Source organism: Dama dama, chromosome 33, assembly GCF_033118175.1.
Source record: "Dama dama isolate Ldn47 chromosome 33, ASM3311817v1, whole genome shotgun sequence".
NCBI lineage: Eukaryota > Metazoa > Chordata > Mammalia > Artiodactyla > Cervidae > Dama > Dama dama.
In genome coordinates this window covers 7,625,173-7,642,240 of record NC_083713.1, presented here as the reverse complement: position 1 = coordinate 7,642,240, position 17,068 = coordinate 7,625,173, and the positions used below count along the sequence as shown (strand labels likewise).

Sequence of the window (17,068 nt, the reverse complement as noted above, 5' to 3'; positions counted from 1 at the left end):
GGAAGACAGCAAATGTCTATTTGTTTAAGTCTGTGGTTCAGAAGGGGCAAAGGAGTACATCAAGGCTATACATTGTCACCCTGCTTATTTAACTTATACGCAGAGTACATCATGTGAAATGCCAGGCTGGAATCAAGACTGCCAGGAGAAATATCAACAATCTAAGCTATGCAGATGACACCAACCTTATGGCAGAAAGTGAAGAGGAACTAAAGAGCCTCATAATGAAGGTGAAAGAGCATAGTGAAAAAAAACTGGCTTAAAACTCAACATTAAAAAAACTAAAATCACAGCAGTCTCATCACTTCATAGAAAATAGATGGGAAAAAAATGGAAACAGTGACAGATTTTTATCTTATGGGGCTCCAAAAATCACTGGACAGTGACTGCAGCCCTGAAATTAAAAGATGCTTGCTCCTTGCAAGAAAAGCTACAACAAACCTACACAGCGTATTAAAAAGCTGAGACATCACTTTGCCAACAAAGGTCCAGAGTCAAAGCTATCGTTTCTCCAGCAGTTATATACGGATGTGCGAGTTGGACCATAAAGAAGGCTGAGCACCAAAGAACTGATGCTCTTGAACTATGGTGCTGGAGAAGGCGCTTCAGACTTCCTTGAACAGCAAGGAGATCAAATCAGTCAATCCTAAAGGAAACCAACCCAGAATATTCGTTGGAAGGACTGATGCTGAAGCTCCAATACTTTGGCCACTTGATGTTAAGAGCCAACTCACTGGAAAAGATCCCTGATGCTGGGAAAGACTGAGGGCAGGAGGAGAAGGGGGAAACAAAGGATGACATGGTTGGATGGCATTATCAACTCAATGGACATGAGTCTGAGCAACTCCGAGGATAGTAAAGGACAGGGAAGTCTGGCATGCTGCAGTCCATGGGGTCGCAAAGGTCAGACATGACTTAGCGACTGAACAGACTTTAGTGACTGAACTTACATTTTGATCTATCAGCCCTAACAAGAAAATACAGAAAATCCTAACAAATGTTGACTTTAAGAGGCAAATGTATGGTATTAACTCCTTTCTTCAATTTCTCTGGATATCTAAAATGTTTAACACCATAGGGTAAAGCCTTAGAATTCTGTGAATATTCTGTTCTATAGTAACCATTCATTTAATAGGCACTGATGATACTATCTATTCAAATAAGGAGCTTTGTTTATCAACATCCAAAAAATAACTTGCAGGGATTTTGACTGGGATCATATTGAATCTATAAATTAAGCTGAGGAGAACTGACCACTTCACGATATTGAATCATCCTAATGTACTATGTCACTTCAGTCGTGTCTGACTCTTCGCAACCCCATGGACCTTAGCCCACCAGGCTCCTCAGTCCACGGGGTTCTTCAAGCAAGAATACTGGAGTGGGATGCCATCTCCTTCTCCTATCCATGTATTAAACATTGTGCTGTGAGACAGAATGCCATGGGAAGACACAGAGCGGGAGCACAAATGAGAAACAAAGATTCAGATGAACTAACATATATGGTGATTTACAAAAAGGATACACCAAGGGGAGAAAGGGAGTGAGGTAATTCCAAGCAGAGGAAACAGCAAGTAAAGAGAGAACTACAGAGGTTTTGCTTTTTTGTTTTGAAATATAACTGAGATAAAACACTGCATTAGTTTTAGGTGTACTCGATTTTAAGCAGTTTTGTTTGTTTTTTAATGGTTCAAAGACAGGGTACTGAGGAGAGGGAGCAGTTGAGGAAGAAGCTGGAAACCTAAGCTCACATAGTGGAGCTAGATTCTGAAATGTTCATTATGCCAACCTAGACACAAGAGTTTATATGCATCGATCAAATAAAGCAGGAAGCTTTACCTGGGTCCTATGGATACATAAATGGGCATCAGTTCTAGTTCAGTCACTCAGTCATAGCTGACTGTTTGCGACCCCATGGACTGCAGCACGCCAGGCCTCCCTGTCCACCACCAACTCCTAGAGTTTACCCAAACTCATGTCTGTTGAGTCGGTGATGCCATCCAACCATCTCATCCTCTGTCATCCCCTTCTCCTCCCACCTTCAATCTTTCCCAGCCTCAGGGTCTTTTCAAATGAGTCAGCTCTTCATATCACATGGCCAAAGTATTGGAGTTTCAGCTTCAACATCAGTCCTTCCAATGAACACTCAGGACTGATCTCCTTTAGGAGGGACTGGTTGGATCTCCTTGCCATCCAAGGGACTCTCAAGAGTCTTCTCCAACACCACAGTTCAAAAGCATCAATTCTTCGGTGCTCAGTTTTCTTCATAGACCAACTCTCACATCCATACATGACTACTGGAAAAACCATAGCCTTGACTAGATGGACCTTTCTGGTAAAGTAATGTCTTTGCTTTTTAATATGCTGTCTAGGTTGGTCATAACTTTCCTTCCAAGGAGTAAGCATCTTTTAGTTTCATGGCTGCAGTCACCATCTCCAGTGATTTTAGAGCCCAAAAAAATAAAGTCTGCCACTGTTTTCCCATCTATTTGCCATGAAGTGATGGGACCAGATGCCATGATCTTAGTTTTCTGAATGTTGAGCTTTAAGCCAACTTCTTCACTCTCCTCTTTCACTTTCATCAAGAGGCTCTTTAGTTTGTCTTCACTTTCTGCCATAAGGGTGGTGTCATACACACTGCTGTATTTAAAATGGATAACCAACAAAAGCCTATTGTATAGCACATGGTGCTCAGTCACTTCAATCATGTCCGACTCTTTGTGACCCCATGGACTCGCCAGGCTCCTCTGTCCATGGGATTCTCCAGGCAAGAATACTGGAATGGGTTGCCATTTCCTTCTCTGCTCAATCTTATGTGCCATCCTGGATGGGAGGGCGGTTTGGGGGAGAATGGATACATGTGTATGTATGGCTGAGTCACTTCACTGTGCACCTGAAACTATCACACATTGTTAATCAGCTATGATGACACCACCCTTATGGCAGAGAGTGAAGAACAACTAAGGAGCCTCTTGATGAAAGTGAAAGAGGAGTGAAAAAGATGGCTTAAAAAAAAAAAAAAGTTGGCTTAAAGCTCAACATTCAGAAAACTAAGGTCATGGCATCCGGTCCTATCACTTCATGGCAAATAGATGGGGAAACAGTGGCTGACTTTATTTTTAGGAGCTCTAAAATCACTGCAGATGGTGACCGCAGCCATGAAACTAAAAGATGCTTACTCCTTGGAAGGAAAGTTATGACCAACCTGGACAGCATATTAAAAAGCAGAGACATTACTTTGTCAACAAAGGTCCATCTAGTAAAGGTTATGCTTTTTCCAGTAGTCATATATGGATGTGAGAGTTGGACTATAAAGAAAGCTGAGCACCGAAGAATTGATGCTTTTGAACTGTGGTGTTGGAGAAGACTCTTGAGAGTCCCTTGGACTGCAAGGAGATCCAACCAGTCCCTCCTAAAGGAGATCAGTCCTGAGTGTTCACTGGAAGGACTGATGTTGAAGCTGAAACTCCAATACTTTGGCCATGTGATATGAAGAGCTGACTCATTTGAAAAGACCCTGAGGCTGGGAAAGATTGAGTGCAGGAGAAGGGGATGACAGAGGATGAGATGGTTGGATGGCATCACCGACTCAACAGACATGAGTTTGTGTAGACTCCAGAAGTTGGTGATGGACAGGGAGGCCTGGCGTGCTGCAGTCCATGGGGTCGCAAAGGGTCGGACACGACTGAGCGACTGAACTGGAACTGAACCCCAACACAAAATTTTTGGTGTTAAAAAAAATTAAATTTAAGAAAAAAGGGATTTCAATGACCCTCCCACCTCATAATTACAGGTAAAATTCTAATATGGGTATTCACTTTTTTTTCTAGGAAGAAATATATAACTTTTATCAGATTTCTATGGGGTCCAAAAAGTATAGAAAGCACTACTGTAGGCAATAATAAATCATCCCAGGAACATATATCACATGAAAATTATCAAAAAGGGACAAATTAGTGATTTTAAATTCCCCTTGTTACTCATGCTGAAAATGACTCATCATTTACTAGAAAGTAATATCATTCAAGAAAGCAGAAACTATGATAATAGAAGTGACAGTCTGGTGTGAGAAAAACAACCATATTCACACATTGACAGTACACTTTCTTTGACCAAGCACTTCCATTCCATGAATTTATCCCTACATATGCTCACACATGCACAAACACATATCCATAAGGTTATTCAATGGAGTACTGTGTTTAATAACAAAAGACTGGAAACTACCCATGTCTATGAATTAGAGAACTAGTTAACACGAAATACCCATACAACACACATTAAGCAACTATTATAAAGAAGGTAGTTCTATTTAGAATCTCCAAGATGTATTGTTAAGTGAAAAACAGTACAAAGCAGTGCACAGACTACTACCATGGATGTGAGAAGCAACAAAAAAGGCGCACACACACACATCTGCAGTAAATACACGTGCTACGTGCTGCGCTTAGTCCCTCAGTCAGCTCTGACTCTGACCCCACGGACTGTAGCCTGCCAGGAACCTCTGTCCAGGGGGATTCTCCAGGCAAGAAAGCTGGAGTGGGTTGCCATGTGGAACCTCTGTCCAGGGGGATTCTCCAGGCAAGAAAGCTGGAGTGGGTTGCCATGCCCTCCTGCAGGGGATGTTCGCAACCCAGGGATCAAAACCCAGGTCTTCCATACTGCAGGCGGAGTCCCTACCACCTGAGCCACCAGGGAAGCCCGTGAATACTAAAATGGATGGCCTATTCCTTCTCCAGGGGATCTTCCCGACCTAGAATCGAGCCAGGGTCCTCTGCATTGCAGGCGGTTTCTTTACCAGCTGAGCTACCAGGGAAGCCCCACATTTTCTATATATATAACACAAATTATCACTGGAAAAATTTGCAACAAACTGATAACTATAGTTACTGGATAGATGAAAGAGGCTTGGAGGACAGCCACAAGGAAGAGATAGACCACTGTATATCCTCTTATACTCTTCACTTTTTTTGGTAATGAGGCTAGTGGTAAAGGACCCACCTGCCAATGCAGGAGACATAAGAGATATGGGTTTGATCCCTGCGTTGGGAAGATCCCCTGGAGAAGGACATGGCAACCCACTCCAGTATTCTTGCCTGGAGAACCCCACAGACGAGCCTGGCAGGCTACAGGCCACAGGTTCACCAAGAGTCTGACGCGACTGAAGTGACTTAGCACGCATGCAGTATAAAAGTATGAATGAACAAATGCCTAAAGATAAAATAACTTATAAAAGAAATTACTAAGTAGGGTTATGAACATAGGCAATGAACTGGAAATGAACATTCTGGGCACAAAAGTGTTGTAAAAAACACAGCTGCAAATGAGCATTGTGGGTAGAAAATGTGGGTGGTAAAAAGAAACACTATAATTTGAGAACATGACACACATGAGGGAGGAACCTAGCTACTCATTTGAGATGTGGCATGTTTGGATAAAAAATATCTACCAAGAGGGAATTCCCCAGTGGTCCAGTGGTTAGGACTCTACATTTCTCTTGCAGAGGCCTCAGGTTCAATCCCTGGTCAGGAAACTAAGATCCCACAAGCCTCACAGCATGACCAAATAATTTAATTAATTTCTAAAATATCTACCAAAAGATATTCTGTCAAATACTAGATTTAAAAGCTGAAATCATTGTTACTAAAACAGAAGTACAACAAAGTCCCAGGTGGTAATCAATTTTGAACAAAGCTACATATAACAACCTCAAGACCACAGAATAATATGATCACTTACTTCCTGATGGAAGATCTTCCTATTTTAGACTTTTCTGGCTATGTAAACTTATAATTTTAGCTCTCTCATGAAGACAGTGAACAAAAAAGCTCTCCAAAGTTACACTGAAATGTTGATGGGTTTTGGGGGGTTTTTTTAAGGTGGAGAAAAGAATACTACACAGGTATTTAAGTGACCTGTATTCTTCCACTGTGTGACTTCAAACAAAGTTAATCTCTTCAGTCCTGCTTCTTTAAGAGTCTAGATCTTATGACCTCTAAAGTTAAATAATTCTAAAATTTCAAAATTATACAGAGAGCAGGTAAGAATTTTCCAGTTTCTTTTCAACTCAATTTTAAACTTAGCTTAACAACTAAACTGAATGTAAAAACATTTAACAAAATACACAATCATTACCAAAGGCAGAATCCTAAACAGATGGTCCTGAATATTTCTAATTTGTCAACAGCAAGATAAAGTGAAAAGCTTAAGGTTTTGAGTGCCTCCTGATTTTGGCACAGTGATTCCGCTTCTGCTTTTATTACCACATTGCCTACAAGCCTAACTAGTTCCTCAGTCATTGGGGCATTTGTGGTGTTTTTACCCTATGACACATACTGTCTTAGTTTGGTCTTTCCCTTCAAACAAATCAGTCTGAATTTCAAAAATACACTGGTTATTAAGGATATAATTACTGAGTTAAAAAGTAAAGTTTAAAAAAATTTCACCAATGAAACATAAGTCCTTTATTTTTTATGTGAATCTCCCCTTTATAAAGATTCAGTATAGTTACATAAAATTGCTTTTATTACAGCTAAAACTAAAGCTTATTAATTTCTTACCACAAAGGCAAACTCATCAGAGCTTTCTAAACAGTCAAATTCATTTTCTTAGGCATACTCATGGACAACAATCTACATTTTTCCTTGGGAAAATCAATTGCTTAACCAATTACTAGCTGCAATAAATGCAGCAAATATATATATTTGTGACTCAGGTTAGGTGAAGCCTTTTTAAGATACAATACCAGAAGCACAATCAACCCAAGAAAAAAATGGACAAACTGGACATCATCAAAATTACAACGTTTTTGTGCTTCAATAAAACCATCTTTAAAGTGAAAAGACAGGGCTTCCTTGGTGGCTGACTGGTAAAGAATTTGCCTGCCAATGCAGGAGACACGGGTTTGATCCCTGATTCAGAGGGATCACACATGCGACAGAGCAACTAACCTCATGTACCACAACTACTGAGCCTGTGCTCTACAGCCTGGGAGCCGCAACCACTGAGCCCATGTGCTGCAACTACTGAGACCCGTGCATTCTAGAGCCTGTGTTGCACAACAAAAGAAGCCACCACAACGAGAAACCTGAGCACAGCAACCACAGGAGCCCCCCCGCCCCCCACCAGCCCCCTGCAACTAGAGAAAGCTCTCTCGGCAAGGAAGACCCAGACAGCCAAAAATAAATAGAAGTATTAAAAGAAAAAAAAGAAAATGAAAAGACAATCCACATAATTAGAAAAAAATTCTGCAGATCATGTAACTGATAAGGGACTGGCATTTAGAATATATAAAGAACTCTCACAGCTCAATATTAAAAAGACAACCAATATTTTAAGTGGACAATAGCTGCTTCTCTAAAGATATACAAATGGTTAATAACGACATGAAAAGACGCTAAGCATCATTAGGAAAATGCAAATCAAAACACAAAGGGAAAACACTTCATACAGGGTTGGTGAGAATGTGGAGAAATTGGAACCCTCATATACTGTTGGTAGGAATGAATATAAAATAGTTCAGCCTCTTAGGAAACCAGGTCAGAATTTCCCTAAATTCTAAGAATATAATTACCATAATACCCAGCAATTCTAATTCTAGGTACATTCCCAAGAGAACCAAAAGCATTATATCCACACAAAAACTTGTACATGAATGCTCATAGCAGTATTGTTTGCTATAATCAAGAAGTGAAAACAACCAAACACTTTATTTACTAGGTTACCTCTTTATTACAAACAACAGAAATCAGAAAAAGCCAAGTAGAAGATATGCACAAGGTAATGAATGGAGGAAGGGTCTCAGAGTTCTCAGAGCCCACCAGTTTTCTTGAGAATCTTCATGTGGTCACCAATCCGGAAGCTCTCCAAACCATGAGCCATGTTCTTTCAGAGTATTTATGAAGGCTTCCTAACCTGGGCATATTTGACTAAATAACTGGCAATTAATTCAACCTCCAACACCCCTCCCCTCCTAGAGGGTGGAACTGGAAAGTTCTAATCCTCTTAACATGTTTGGTTTCCCTTCACCCTTAGGTGCTTTCCAAAAGTCACCTCATTAACATAAACTCGATTTAAGGGGTTTTAAGTGATTTAAGGGGTTTGTTGGGCTTCCTTGGTGGATCAGAGGTTAAAGCGCCTGCCTGCAATGCGGGAGACCTGGGTTCGATCCCTGGGTCGGGAAGATTCCCTGGAGAAGGAAATGGCAACCCACTCCAGTATTCTTGCCTGGAGAATCCCATGGACAGATAGCCTGGTGGGCTACAGTCCATGGGGTCTCAAAGAGTCGGACACGACTGAGTGACTTCACTTTCTTTCACTTTCAAGGGGTTTGTCATGAATATCAAAACACCTTTATCACTCGAATCACTTAGAAAATTCCAAGAGTTTTAGGAGTTCTATGCCAGAAACCTGACAAAGACAAAATACATGCTTCTTACTATAAATCACATGGGGGATGGGGGAGTACTGAATTGATATAGCATGATTTCTTGGATATATTGTTAGGAAAAAATAAGGGTCCCACTCACACAAATGAGAATATATTAACCTTAAGAACTTTTGTGCAGTAAAGGACACAATCAACAGAGTGAAAAGGCAACCTACAGAATGGAAGAAAACATCTGCAAATCCAATAGGGGTTAATATTCAGAATAAATGAAGAACTCCTACAACTCAACAACAAAAATCAAATTACCGAGGCTTCCCTGGTGGTTCAGTGGTAAAGAATCTGCCTGCCAATGCAGAAGACACAAGATCGATCCCTGGTCTGGGAAGAACCTGTTGCCATAGAGCAACTAAGCCCCTATGCCACAACTATCAAGCCTGTGCTCCAGAGCCCGGGAATCACAACTACTGAGCCCTTGCACCGCCACTACTAAAGCCCGAAACTCCTCGACAACTCAGCAACAAGAGCAGCCACAGCAATGACTAGCCCATGCCCTACAACTAGAAAGCAGCGCCCGAAGGCCACAACTAGAGAAAAGACCCAGTACAGCCAATAAATAAATAAAATTATTTTTTAAAAAAACAAGTTTTTTATAGTATACCTCTTTTGTAAGAAAGAGAAAATAAGGATACAGACATAAACATACCATACTTTGGTTGAGTGAGAAAGGAATAGACAGCTCAGAAACAGAAGCAAGATTTACATACTCTTTCAGTATTGTATCAAGTTTTAAGCCATGTAAATATTTACTATATTAAAAAGTAAAGAAAAAAACGCACCCAATCATGAACAAAAAGCAAAAAGTCTAACTTAATAGTCAAAACTAATCAAATAGCTCAAATAAACAAAAAAGTGTCATTTCAAGTAACTTTTGAACACAGTTCTTTTTTTTGGTGGGGGCAGGGGGAGGGTGGCTGCGCTGGGTCTTCCCTCCTGCCGGCAGGCTCTCTTTAGTTGCAGTGAAGGGGTTAGTGGTGAGCTACTCTCTAGCTGTGGTGCGCAGGCTTCTCACTGCAGTGGCTTCTCTTGTTGCAGAGCACGGGCTCTAGAGCACATGGACTTAGTTGCCCACAGCATGTGGAATCTTTCCAGCCCAGGGATTGAGCCAGTGTCCCCAGTTCTGGCAGAAGGATTCTTAACCACTGGACTACCAGGGAAGTCCTCTAACTGTTCATTTTTAGTGGAATACAATCTAAGGAAAAAGGACTGAAAAGAAATCAACTGCACTCGGTTGAATCTACTTTCCTTGTAACAAATCCCAATAACAATGTTCACTTTAAACTGGAATTTAAAATACTAATACAAACAGTTTTTGAAAACATGTTTTCTATCTCTGTCCAATGAAGGGAGCCCAGAACACAGACACTCTAGTAACAGTGTATATATTACCAACCACCCAAATCTGAAAATTTATGAATATCATTTTCTATCAAAAGAAAATAAGACTTTTTGGAGAAACAGAAAAACATAAAAAAAACAGGAAAACACAGAAAGATGTGGGTTATTTTGTTTTGCTAAAAAACCAAGAAAAAAGCTCTCAAAGATTAATTAGGTTCAGCCAAAAGGGAATTCCTTTTGAAGAGGGAATTCCCTGGTGAACACAGAGCTTCCACTGCAGGGGGCATGGGTTCTACCCCTGATCCAGGAATAAGTCACATGGCATGACAAAAAAAAAAAAAAAAACCATGGGGTGGGGGTGGGGATACAAGAACCAGCTTAAAGAGGGACTCACACTAGCCAAGTCTGCAACAACTTAAACATGGAAAACAGTAACAACTACAACTGACTAACACATCAAAAAAAAAAAAAAAAACAGTAATACTCCAAAAATCAGGAGAAAACAAAACTAGTAGACTAGACTTAAAGAAAAGTTAGTCATTAAAGAAAGAGGCCATAGAAACAACTGACCAACCAAAGACTAAAGAGGGCTTCCCTGGTGGCTCAGTGGAAAAGAAATCTGCCTGTCAATGCAAGAGACACAGGTTTTTTTTTTTTTTTTTTTCCCATTTATTTTTATTAGTTGGTTTTGATCCCTGATCTGGGAAGATCCCACAGGCCTCAGAGCAACTAAGTCCGAGTGCCACAACTATCGAGCCTGTGCTCAAGAGCCCAGGAGCCGCAACTAGAAAAAAGCTCACTCAGCAATGATGACCCAGCACAGTCAAAAATGAATAATTTTTTTTTTAAGTTTAAAAAAATCATAAAGACTAAAGAAATATGACAATTAAATAGAACGTTCAATTCTAGACTGGAACCTAAATTACAGAGGAAAAAACTCTGTAAGGGATGTCATTGAGACAACTGGAGAAATTGTAATATGAAATCTGAATATCAAATATCGTACCTACATTAAGTCCATCAGTTCAGTTCAGTCACTCAGTCATATCCGACTCTTCGCGACCTCATGGACTGCAGAACACCAGGCTTCCCTGTCCATCCCCAATTCCCAGAGCTTGCTCAAAACTCAAGTCTGTAGAATCTGTTAATATTCTGGGTATTAAAGAGAATGGTGTTCTTAAGGGAAAGATGCATGGTAGCTATCAAGAACTCCAGATGTTTCAGGAAAAAACACACAGAATAGGGGGAATTCCCTGCCAGTCAGCTGAAACTACTGAGCCCAAGGGCTGCAACTATCAAAGCCCGCATGCCTAGAGCCTGTGCTGTGCAAGAAGAAAAGGCACCACAATGAGAAGCCTGTGCAGACGACTAGAAAGTAGCCCCTGCTTGCCACGACTAGAGAAAGTTCACGCACAGCAACAAAGACCCAGATCATCAAAAACCATAAATAAATAAAATTTTAAAAACTATAAAGGAGGGGGAAGCACTTTTTTTTTTTTTTAACAGAAAACAGCCAAGAAATAACAGAGCCGTGAGGAGAATTTTTGTAGAAAGTTCACTTATTCAATTTTTATAACTCCAAATTAAATGACTAGGCCAACAATCATCAACCATTAGGCGACAGCGGAAAATGTACCTTTTCAATGAAGAAATTCAATGGACACCACACTAAACAAGTAAATTTAGCATTGTAAACAGTGGGGCAAACATCTGGAAATCCTCACCACCTTATTAATAGATCACTAGAAACAGGAGAACCAGAATTCTGTCTTTCCTGATGCAATACTACCATCTATGAAGTATTTGTGCCAAAAATACTGACCCAAATTTAATTAAATGTCTCTAGATCTAACTTTCAATTTATAGGAAATTTAAAAATAGAGAAACAAGTTAAATGACATTTTAAGCATTCAGTTAGAAAATCCCAAATACAGCATATTCTTTAGAAGTCCATGCCAGAGACAAGGTTAACTGAAAGTGAAAGTGAAGTCGCTCAGTCGTGTCCAACTCTGTAGCCCGCCAGGCTCCTCTGTCCATGGGATTCTCCAGGCAAGAATACTGGAGTGGGCTGCCATTTCCTTCTCCAGGGGATCTTCCCAGGGTGTACGTTAACTGACTAAAGCATAATAAAGGGAATTGTTTTTATATAGTTTCAACTGGAGGCTAGTTTACAATAAAAATATATAAAGTGTAGAAAAACGGCATTAGTTTAAAGAGGTATTTAGGGAACAAATAGCATGATATCAGCATTTAATTTCAACTGGTTGTTGAGGGGAGAGGTATGCTGAGAGTTAAAGCAAAATGGTCAAAATGTTAGTAACAGATAAATCTAAATGAAAGGCAATAGGTGTTCACTGCATTCTTCTTTCAGCTTTTCTGGATGTTTGCAATTTATCCTAACACACAAAGAAAAAAAGTTACCAGAATATCCTACACACAAATAAAGGGAAATTGCTCCTTAACCGAATCTTACTAGTGGAGAAAGTAAAAAGAGCAGGTGGCTATGTAACAAAGTCAGCCCTAAAGCACAGCTCTGCATTTGTCAACCCACCCAAGGACTTGCTCGAAAGGTAAGGCATAGTGTCAGGTGCTAGGGTAACAGAAGGCAGTCACACAGACCTTAGGTTAACCAGAGGCACAGTTGAAGATAAACAAATATTCACTGAAGACCTCACTAATGGGACAAGATGTAGCTGGACTTTGAGAAATGGACAGGATATGCAGTATGAAAGGAGGGGGATGGGCAAACACGTCACCAGTAGGGGCAAAAGAGCAGAAATAAACCCAGCCTGTGTGAAGTACAGATCTCAGGAGAGTCATGATGAGGATTTTTGTAGAAAAACCATTCACTCAATTTTTATAATGCTTTAGGCTTTATGAGCACAAAAAAAATATTACGCACTGTAGCAGCTGCCTTCTAAGAGCTGACAAAGTAGTGGAGAAGTTATGCTCCAATCAAAATACATTAAATAGGACTTCTCTGGTGGTCCAGTGGTTGGGAATCCGCCTGCCAATTCAGGGGACCCAGGTTCCATCCCTGGTCCCAGAAGATGCTACACGCCATGAGACAACTGAGCCCTGTGCCACAGCTGAAGCCTGCGCAGCCTAGAGCCCACTGCTTTGCAAACCACAGCTGGAGATAACCCACGTGCCCAGAGCAGCCAAAAATAACTGGATAAAGTTAAAGTTAAAAAATACATTAAGAGGTATACACAAAACTCTTTCATTAAACACAGGGAAGGGAGTACTTACTTTACCAGAGGAATAAGATTGATCCAATCTTTGTTTCCAACAAAGACATTTGAGTTAATTTTTAAAAAGTAAAAATGGGGAAGGTAGAAATGGACAAAATGGATGAAGGGGATCAAAATATACAAATTTCCAATTCTAAAGTAAGTTAAACATAGCAACTACAGTTAACACTATATTGCATATTGAAATTTTCTAAATGAGTAGATCTTAAAAGTTCTCATAACAAAAAAAAGGATAACTGTATGGTGATGGACTCATTGTGATCATTCTGCAATATATACTAATAGAGAAGCATTACTGTACTTATGTACACCTAAAACTAACAACTCAATTTAAAAAAAAAAAAAAGGACTTCATCAAATTCAAGTCACAAAAGAAAAACGCCAAAATTTACTGAATGCTATGTACTTTTTTCACCTTGGAGATAAGTACTATAACTAACATTTTTAAACTGAAGTTCAGCATGTAAGTGACCAAATGTAAAAAAGCTAGGTAGTGGAGAGACTAACCAGTAGACAGACCTTCAAACCTAGGTCTATCTACTGCTAAAACCCATAGCCTTTCCAATAAATACTACCTAGATCTTAGAAAATAACAAGCACTCAAATTATGATTATAAGATGCAAAACAAACATTATAAAGTCAGTCACTACTAAAAAATACTAAAATGTTCTAAGGCCAGAAAGGATGAGAGTAAAAATATTTTCCAATACAATGCATATATGAGTATCAGAGAAATTTTCACTAATTTAAAAGAAAAAAACAATCTCTCAAAAGCAGAAGTTACAACACAAATAAAATCCTGGACTAATGTTTGGCAGAAAACTAGGACAATTGGAATCTTAAAAAACAAATCTGGAATGCTTAAAAAACTGGTGAGCTGGACAACTAAATATACTTTGATAATGAAGATTTCTAACCTGCGGGCTCTAATTACTACTACTTTAATGTAAAAGTCCCATTTTCTGCTAAGCAACCTCAAAAGGATAACATAAATACATTCTTAGGTGAAAAGCTTTCACTAATATCTTTGTCAATATATTTGTGACAGTTATAAAACTTTACGTTGCCTTACTTTCTTATTCTGAAATATGAAATAGTTTCAGCAACAATTAACATTTTTCCCTAAGTAGTGTGAAAAGTATACAGAACTTGTTACTTAGCATACAAGAGCTCTGAATAAGCACCTTAAATGGTTACTAAAAGTGTAATTAAAGCCTTAGGTCAGGATAAAATTGATGGCAATACCTGTGTTTTAATATTTTTCACCAACCAAAGAATGCAAGTTAAGCCATCAACTTCAGAGATAAGGATTTATCTTTTTCCTAAAGCACTGTGATTTAAGGCCAACTTTCTACTAAAATTCCTCCTCCAAATACCAAAAGTTAAAAATTTTTCTCTAAACTTCAAGAAAAAGGCCAAATACAGAACGTAAGGCCTCAACATAAATGCAAATCGATACAGTATTTTGTCTTCTTCTAGGCAAGGAAACCAATTAGAAAGTGCAAAAGTACTTTATGGTAATAAGAGAGGCCAAATGCAATTAAGATTAGCGGGAAAAAATGCCATCGGGGAACAATGAACACGTTTCTGTTTAACTAAAAGTTTTTGTTTGAACTAAATAAGTCTACCTCTGCATCACATTCACAGGCAAAAATACTGCGTGCACTAATCTCCAGAGGGTACTTAAAAGTCCACTCAGGCTTCCTAAGAGGTACTCCTCACAGGCTTTTTGTTCATATTCTAGTCTTCCAAAGTTCCCGTAACACTCAACATAATGTCATCTGAGTAGAAAATACTTCAAATCATTCATGACAGGTTTTCTAGAAATAATCCATGTTTTTCTGATTTGATTTAAACAGGTCCAATTACCGAATTCCCTATCGACCCGCCTCCTTCTCCTTTCTCCGGAAGAACCACCAATTACAAGGGTTTACATGGACATATCAACAGTTTTTACATTTCCTCAAAAAAAAAAAAAAAAAAAAGCCTTCTCTAATCCTAAGTATCTAACTGCCAGAACTCAAAATCAGAAATATGCAGGGAGTTACTAACGGCCACTTGCAGAGAGCACGATCTAAACCAAACAAAACAGTAATAAAGCTATTCCAAAGGAGCAGGAGCAGAGGTTTTTTGCCTACCTAGCTGTGGACTTATACCTGTTAAAATTACAGACTTCAGGTCACGATAAAAATGAGGCTAAACCTTCGCCGTTTTACAGGTTTCTATTAACTAACTTCCCATGACCTCTTCAACCAACCACTCAAACCATTCAACTCTCGGCCCAACCCCTTCCACTCCCGCCCCCAATTTCAGTTTTAAGGCGCTTCACTCCTCCAAACTTCAGTGTTCTTCGCGGCCTACCCTACCTACGTCTTCGCGTCGCCACAGGTCCCAAGTCAGGGCCTTAGCCTTGCCGTGTCCGCCATTCCCGGTATGCCTCAAGCTGCTAGCCCCCTCCCGTAAGGCCCAAACCCGCCTCAAAGAGCTCTCGGGAGGTCGATCCTCCCAACTCTTCCAACTCGTCCACAGGCACCCCTGAGGTCCCCAAAGCACGCAACGGCCGAGCATGAAAATGGCGGAGTGCGGCCGCCTGCGGCAGGTGAGCGGTCCCATGCCGCCGCCGCACTCACCCTCAGGCGCTGATCAGAGGTCCTAATGACTGGCGAGCGATATGTTCGTCTTCACAGTCAGGAATGTCTCTCCCGTCGGGCCCCCCCCTCCTCCCTTCTCAATCCCACTCCTCCAAAAGAGCAGCCGCCATCTTCCCCTATGAGCCACCGAGCGCACGTCCGTGTGTCATCACGCACCGGCGTACGCGTCTACGTCACGCGCGCCCGGGCCGAAGGACTCCGTAGGGTAACTCTGCGCATGTGTTTAGCTGAGAGGCGGGGCCTGACCGGAACTTCACGCGGCCTCTCGGAGCGACTTCTTTGTTACGGATGAGAAGAGGTCCTCGTTCCTTGGAGAGAAGGGATTAGGGGAGGTGGTGCAGCCTTACTTTTTGCACCCTGTGAGCTACGCCTGGTGCTGTTAAAAATACCCCTTTTTGGAAAATTTAAATGAGAAATTTGTTCGTGGGCTGTACTGCAGTTGCTAGTATGTTTATTCACCCGTGACATTAGGGGTTCTGGCTGACAATATCTTGAGAATGTGAAGAAACGCACCGAGCTGAGTCAAGCACACCTTGACTTGTTTGTGCATTCCTAGTGTCTCTTAAGTATCTCCTTTCTAAATGAGAGTGGATACTGAGTTATAAAACTTGAGCCCTAGGGTACAACCAGTTTAGAAAGGGGTTTCCGCAGTGTCTGTTAAAATTAAACATACACTCACCGTAAAACAGTTCCCCTGCAAGAGAACTGAGTGCACGTGTCCACCAAAGGTTTACACGAGAATGTTCATAGCAGCTTTATTTGTAACAGGGCTTTCCTGGTGATTCAGACAGTAGAGAATCCGCCTGCATGCAGGAGACCTGAATTCAATCCCTGGGTCTGGAAGATCCCCTGGAGAAGGGAATGGCTACTTGTCCCAGTAGTCTTGCCTGGAGATTTCTTTGGACAGAGGAACCTGTGTACCAGTAAATAAATTGTGGTATAGTCATGCCATTGATAGGGACAGAGTAAAGGGACACGTGTGCTCAGTCACTCAGTGGTATGGGACTTTCCAGTCCCAAGGACAATAGCCGGACAGGCTCCCCTGTCAGTGGAATTTTCACAGTAAGAACGGTGGAGTAGGTTGCCATTTCCATTTCCTTTTCCAGGGGATCTTACTGACTCAGGGATTGAACCCTTGTCTCTTGCCTCTCCTGCATTGGCAGGTGGATTCTTTGCCACTGCGCAACCATGTAGGTGATTAAATAGTTAATCCCACTAGAGAATTTTAAGTAGAAAAAATAGGGGAGACCCCTGTTAGTTAATGATTACTAAAGAGAGTTGGTTTGCTTAACAACAAAACCATGCTACGGAAGCGGGAGACAGACCTGAAATCATTAAAACAATGGTGGCATGAGCCCCCCATCCTACCTAGGGAGCT

At 40.7% G+C, this 17,068-nt stretch overlaps 1 protein-coding gene across 9 annotated transcripts in view; it reads right to left on the bottom strand.

Annotated features, from left to right (window-relative positions):
• Window positions 1–15,833, bottom strand: part of WDR33 (WD repeat domain 33) — a 119,174-nt gene extending 103,341 nt beyond the window's left edge. For 4 of the 9 annotated variants that reach the window (XM_061135470.1, XM_061135472.1, XM_061135474.1 and 1 more), the window contains exon 1: window positions 15,670–15,832. The gene's annotated coding sequence lies outside the window, so the exon portion shown is untranslated. Of the gene's footprint in view, window positions 1–15,669 lie in introns of all 9 variants that reach the window. The other 5 variants (XM_061135471.1, XM_061135475.1, XM_061135476.1 and 2 more) reach the window with 5 other exon arrangements.
• Window positions 15,834–17,068: the final 1,235 nt, after the last annotated feature.